This window comes from Oryzias melastigma, linkage group LG21, assembly GCF_002922805.2.
Source record: "Oryzias melastigma strain HK-1 linkage group LG21, ASM292280v2, whole genome shotgun sequence".
Lineage (NCBI taxonomy): Eukaryota > Metazoa > Chordata > Actinopteri > Beloniformes > Adrianichthyidae > Oryzias > Oryzias melastigma.
Window position 1 is genome coordinate 6,268,767 of NC_050532.1, and position 7,566 is coordinate 6,276,332.

The window sequence follows — 7,566 nt, forward strand, 5'->3', positions numbered from 1 at the left end:
TGTAATAAATTGAATTAAACGCACTTTTCTATGATTTTATAATTTTTTTTGGAAAGGATCTGTATTTTTAATCATTTTTTATCAATTTATCCACTGGTGTAAATTGACAAGAAACCGTTTTTGAGCTATGTGGTTATTCAAACCCTAATCTTTCCAAAATAAATATTTGGAACCAGAATTCCTGGTGGTTTTTGGAATATATTATTGATCAACAATAAAAATTGTCAATCATGCGCTAGTTTGAGATTTCCATCTTAAACATAAAAAAAAATCTTTTTCAAGCCTTGATGTCAGGAAGACATTTCTGTTTTGAAGTTGATCTCTGTCAGATTGAAAATATGTCACGGGGTTTGAAATTTTTGTGTGTTTTTGTTTCCTTTTTCGTCTCCTTCTTAGCAGGTTGGCTGTGGCTCCTCCAGGCTGAGCGCTGCCTTCCGCCTCGTTTCATTGTGGAGGAGTACGGCTGCCCACACTTGCGTTGATGAGGCTTTGTGTATTTACGGTGCCTTCTCTTTATCCTAGGAGTCAGGGGGTTTTGGTTAGAAATCCTCTCAATGTTTCAGTTACATTTCCCTGACTGGATCCAAAGTTTTGTTGTATTCCATTTTATTCATTTTGATTCTTGCCGTCCAAACCATTAAAATTTAATGGGTCATCATATGTTTAAAGGTACACAACAGTCATGTGACGGACATAACACATGTAGTGTTCACACTATCCAAGCAGAGAGGAGCTTCTTCTTTTTCTTTTTTTTCTGCTGTTTAGCGCATGTCTGTCCCCTATAGTTGAGAAAGACCAAGTGTGAAATGTTCAAGCATTGTAGATCTCCTGAATCTAGCTACAGACTTTTTCTTTCCCAGCTCTATTCCGATATATCGGTTGGTTGTGGTGCAGAGATGGTCGACCTCTGATTGGAAGACCACAGGTTCAGTTCCTGCCTTGTTGTCTCATGTGTCAAAGTGTCCTTGGGCAAGACACTGAACCCCGCATTGCTCCTGATAGTTATAGGTTGCCGCTGATGTTTAACAACGGAGCCTCCATCAGTGTGTGAATGTGTGCAGGAATGGGACTGTGACTGTGAAGCGCTTTGGGCTCTCTAAGAAGGTAATATAGCCCTATACAAGTATGTGCCAGTTACTATTTCCCATTCCGGCCGAGCAACCATACATCACTACCAAATCCGAGTCCCTGATTGGTCAAAGTTCGACCTGGTTTAACTTGCAACGCATGTTCAATTGCCATTCCTGAAAATGGTTGTAGAAACTTGTGTAGCTACGCGTGAAAAGGGGAGTTTTGACCTCGGAAGACGAAAACTTTATACACGTTTACATAGACTTTTCATTGCTGAAGGTGGTAGCTTAATATCTATTGGCTATTTGGTGAAGTGACATAGCATCAAATACTTTTTTCTAATGTGAGCTTTTGAAAGGGAAATCAAAGTATAGCCTTTTGAGAGAAAGTCTTCAAGTCTTTGGTGTGACCTGACCATAAAATAAATCTAGCATTCTTCAAGACTCACTTCACATTTCCACTTCCCCATTGAGGTTTGTGCTATTTGTTGGATGTTCAAGCACTGGTGTCAGTTTTTAACATTTTTACCACTTACCGGTATGAATCTTTCAATGGCACAGATACACAATTGCGCCAAGAGCAATATCCAAAATATGAAAAAACCCTGATGTCCTGATGTTTCAGGAACTATCTACACAACATTCAATTGTAACATTTTTAGATTAATGTGCAAGAAAAATGTTTATATTATAAAGAAGTTTTCACAATCAAGAGCTCATTATTTGAGCTTTTCTGTAAAGTGTGAGCAAGCACGTAAACCTACCTTAAATTGAAAATAAAAGCTGTGAAAATCAATGCAGCGGATAAAACTACACCCATACCTACAGCAACACCCCCTCACCCCTGTGTGTCTGCAGGCATAAGACTCTGCAACACACTCTCCCCTTGTGAGGAAATGTAAAACTTCTTGGTGTGTTTTTTTTCCCCCACCGTTTGTTCTTTTGATCTGTGTGTACATTATCTCCAGCCCTTTGAATTTCAATTTCACTGTCATGTAAGCTCTTTTTATCACAGCAGACGGTTGCAGCTCTAATAATACTCAACTTTTAGGTCACAGTGGAATGCTAATTAGATTGCTATTTTAATTAATATGTCCCTGCAGGTTTCCACTTCGTTTCAGTTTTAACACGGTACTGTGCACTTTGAGCCAATAAATTAAAGCGAATCCCCATAATGATACCACTTCAGAAAAAAAAGGGATTTTAAGGTGTACAGGAGACAGAACTTGGCTTGAACTGTGTTTACATAAATTGTCTATTGTTTGTTCGATAAACTGTCTAATATCAACCACACTATGATGAAACCGATTCTGGAATTCCTTTTCGACGTGTTTTCCAAGACCTAAGATCACAATCAAATGTTTTTTCCACCTTCTTTTTTTAATAATGAAAATGAATTATGTCTATTTTTTGGCATGAACAAAATGAAAAATATTTAAAAAAACCTAATATCTCTCAAAATCTAATTTTTTTTTTCTTTTTAGTGTGTGACAAAAGCTCAAATAACTTATTTTCAAAATAAAAGATGCTCTGTGCCATACAGGATCATCTCAGTGCAGCTCAGGACAGCTAGTAACCAATGTTGTGCAGCATAAGAAATGTTCTTTTAACTCATAAAAATCAAACTTTTTCCAAAGTTTTGCTTTTGTATGTAAAATCTGTGCATTCTGGATGTGGCGTTGAGGAAACGTCTTCAGGTCAACAGGAATGTAAAAACCTACTTAGTTTATCATCTATGTGAACTTCAGCCATTCATTTAATGCGGTTAATACTTGACGTGGCTAATGCTTCTAATGTGGCTAACACTTCTAACATGGCTAATCCTTGTAACGTGGCTAACACTTTTAATATTGCTTATGTTTCTAATGTGGCTAACACTTCTAATGCGGCTAACACTTTTAAGATTGCTAATGTTTCTAGTGTGGCTAACACTTCTAACATGGCTAATCCTTGTAACGTGGGTAACACTTTTCATCCATCCATCCATCTTCCTGACCGCTTGTCCCTTCTGGGGTCGCGGGGGTGCCGGAGCCTAACCCGGCTACTGAAGGGCGAAGGCGGGGTACACCCTGGGCAGGTCGCCAGTCTGTCGCAGGGCCTCAATCACACACACATCCACACCTAGGGGCAATTTAGAGTCACCAATCAACCTATGAAGCATGTTTTTGGATGGTGGGAGGAAGCCGGAGTCCCCGGTGAAAACCCACGCATACACGGGGAGAACATTCAAACTCCACACAGAAAGGTCCCATTCGAACCGGGGCCTTCTTGCTGTGAGGCAAGAGCGCTAACCATTGTGCCACCGTGCAGCCCGCTAACACTTTTAATATTGCTAATGTTTCTAGTGTGGCTAACACTTCTAATGCGGCTAACACTTCTAATGTGGCTAATGCTTGTAACGTGGCTAACACTTCTAATATTGCTAATGTTTCTAATGTGGCTAACACTTCTAATGTGGCTAACACTTCTAACGTGGCTAACACTTCTAACCTAACTAATGCTTCTAACGTGGCTAACACTTCTGACATGGCTAATGCTTCTAATGTGGCTAGCATTTCTAACGTGGCTAATGCTTCCAACATGGGTAACACTTCTAACAACGCTAATGCTTCTAATGTGGCTAACACTTCTAACATGGCTAATGGTTCCAAAGTGGCTAACATTTCTGACATGCCCAATGTGTGTCTCTCACAAACATGGTTTTCGTTATTGTTAATAAAGTCTGACTGATGTTCTTATCTCTGATTTTTTTGTCACTAATATGCTTCACAGTGCACCTTATATGACAAAAGCTTAAAATGTACTATTTATTGACAGTGTACCTGATAATCCAGTGTGTTCTATAGTGAAGGAAATACAGTACTTACTGTCCCCAAAGAGATTCAATGAGGTATCAATGACATAAATCCAGTAAGTTTTAAGGTTAGCAGAGCCATAAATGTGCTTTAAAGACAAAGATGTCGGTGCTAATGCTTCAATGCTACACAGAGCACTTGTGTGTCTGCTGTGGTTGGCATTTAGGGACCTAAAAGTGCTTCACTTTCCATCAGAGTGTCATTTGTCTGTCAGCATTTTTTTCTGTGTGCGCCTGTACATGCATGTGCATGTATCTGCCTGTGTGTGCGCAGTACAATGGATTCTCAAATGGAGGTTCTGTCCTGCCTCTTAGGGTGCCCCATTCATCATGTTGAGAGGGAACAGAGAGGCCTGCGATATGAGCACCGCTGCATTCTTCTCATATTCAAAGGTCAGGCTGGAGATCACCGTTCAAATTGCTTTTCTCAACAACAGATACACACTTGATACACAAAAGGCCAATACAAAAAAATTAGTCAGTAAACCAAACTGTGGCAACATTTTGCATTTGAAACTTAAATTACCATCATTTACTGTCAGGACTTGAGTCTTGAGTGGAACCTAAGTGCACAATACCAATGGAAGGTAGGTAAAAATGCACAGTTTTATGGAAGAAACGTTCAAAAGTTTAAAGATAAAGCAAAAAAAACACATTTGAAATGCAAATACGTAACAGATCTGATGCGACTGAAATGACAAAAGACACACTTCATCCAAGGTAGTTAGATAAAGTCAGTGAAGAGTCTATTTTCAAGTTAATGTCATATATAAGACGCACCGAACTATAAGGCGCATTAAGCATGACAAAAGAATCAGAGATAGGACAGTCAATTAAGTGTATTCAAAGTAACTCTAGAACATGTTAGCCACACAAAAAACAGAGTGATAACGCTAAAACAAAAGTTACTACGACTATACGACCTCCCAACCTTGTTAGTAACACAAAGAAAAAAACAATGTCCTATACCGCTACATGTTAGCCGCATTACCATACTGACAATACCTGTAACTCGGAACCTAGAACTCGTAGAAAACGTAGAAAAACTGACTGGTGTAGCTAAATGTTACTGTAACAAAGCTAACTCCAAACCTTGTTCGTAACACGTAAAAAAAATAATAAAAAAAACTGTCTGATACCACTAGACTTTAGCAGATTAGCATATTTAGAACTTCCTTGTTTGAAACTCCTCAAAATACTCAACACATTCTCACTCCCAACTCGTCATATATTGACGTTTGGTTAAGGACCCCTCCGTTTCCCTTTTTGATGTTTTACATGCTGGCTGTTCATAAAATCAAAGGGTCCACAACCTTTGGTATGTGGTACCGGATGCAATAAGGTACTGGAACTGCAGGGTACCTGTGCAAGCCACGTCCAAGTACTGGACCAGTTCCGCTTCGGGGCCTGGAGGTTGGGAACACCTAGAAAGTCCGAAAAAGAACCACGAGTTGGGGACACCCATAACGCGGAGGGGTCCTTAACCAAACGGCAATATTTGACAAGTTGAGAGTGAGAATGTGTTGAAATAACAGATAGAATTGTACTTCTCAAAAACCCATAAACATCAGCCCAACAAGAAATAATCCATATGTAAAATGCTCCAGATTAAAAGACTAACTGTCTTTTTTAAATTTCTTTTAATGGGTTTTAAGTGCATCTTAGTATGATAATTAAAAACACATGTAGAACACGAGGCAGTTGCACTGACTGCAGCTTAAACCAGGTGTAACCAGTTAACAGAAGAACTGAAATTAACAGGACAGCAGAAAAACGGAAATGGTCTATAAATTGAATTTATGCAGCGTTTTTCTTGTACTCAAAGCACTTTTAGACTGCTGCATATTCACTGAAACAAACATGCACACATTAAGATCCAGCTGGAGGAGCAGCTTTGTCGATTTACCCAATACCACTACTACTAAGGGTTCAACATTTTGCTAAAAAACACTTTGACATGTGACTTTGGTAATCACAATTGGAATGACCAGCTCTACAGCTGTGAAATGACTGAACTAACACCAAGCCGTGACCGCCACAACAAAGAAAGACACAAATCCTCACAAATTAGGCCCAAAAACAGAAGAAAAGCTTCACATAGTCGCAGTCCCTGACCTACGGAGTCCCTGTGGTCACAGAGGGGAAACTCTTTTTGTGTTTTCTTCCTCCAAAAATAATAATTTCAATTTAGTATAACCATCTCGTGTTCCCAAGGCTTTTTGTGTATGTGTGTGTGTGCATCCACAAAAAGGAACGTATTCACAGAAAACAGTTAAATTGGGGGCTATTCACTCTTTTATCTTGTGGACATTAACTTTTGCCCAAAAAAAGAAATAATTTTTTTTTTATGCTTTACACACAAGTTGTTCTTGTGTACAAAAATTACCAACTTGTGCACTGAACTTTGAAAGGTGGATAAATGTTGTTTTGTTAAAGTTACTGTCTTGTGCATTCCAGTTGTTTATTTTAAACAAGGTGATAACTTAGTAGAAAGAAAATAGTTGTTGTTGAGGAAGAGGAACATGAAGAAAATTCCCCCTCTGGTGCGATAGGGCCTCTGTTTCAGCCCATTCTCTCTACACAGTCTCCAAAACTGAGTAAATTTGCACAGTAACCAAAATTTATATTCATGGATGAGGAGGGGGCTATTTGGATGTTTATTATACTTTAAAATGAAGTGATCCGCATTTGGCTGCCTGCGAGGTAATTAATGTGGGGAAATCTTGAATTAAAGATGTAAATCCTGACACTTTGGCAGGGGGGCCGGTAAGGGACAGTGGTCTCCAAGGTCTAGATTATTCTTAGCGTATACCAATTAACACCATGTATCTTCTTTTATGTTCACTTCAATTAGGAGCCTTTACAATTTTTTAAGTTCTTTTCTTCTCAGTAGTTAGATGATGTCAGAGAGACTGATCAAAGGCGCTAGCTGCCATGCCTGCACCATAGGTAACGCTGCTTTGCATAAAGAAATCTGCATATTGCTTAGAAGGTTTTCATTTCATTTTGCTTTAATTATGAAAGCAGAGCTGCTTTATGAGGAGAACATGGCAAGGTGTGATCTTACACCTATACACAAAAATATGCCTAAGAAAGTCTTCTTCGCCTACATTTTTCTTCACCTAGTCTACTTTTTATTATTATTTTCATGCCAAAATGACAATATTAACATGAAACACTAACACTAGTTGAATGCATCAGAATTGGTTGAGGTCCTTTTGCTTCTTATGCACTAAAGAGATAAAGATATCTAAGAGTTTTAGCTCATTCACTCATTAAAAAATTTGGAAGTTCTCTATTTTTTCCAAGATTTTTATAGAAGGATATTTTAGAGCTTATGTCCCCCTTTTTTTGTTTTCGGTCAATATAAATCAAATTATAGTGAGAGAGTTTCCTCAATGTGATCCCTCTACGAAAGGGTTTCTAAAACGATCAAAGTTTTTACTGTTATTCCTTTTGCTCATTTATGTTTATGTTGTATATTTACCCTTTGACAATGTTATCACACGCTTATTATCATTTATGTGTATTTTTGTTGATAACACTTGTGGGTAAAAGTGACCCACTGCCATGTTTAGTTGTAGAAAAAACATCTTAATCTATCTTGGAATTCCATGGCTTTTCCTAAAGAGCCTCCATCAT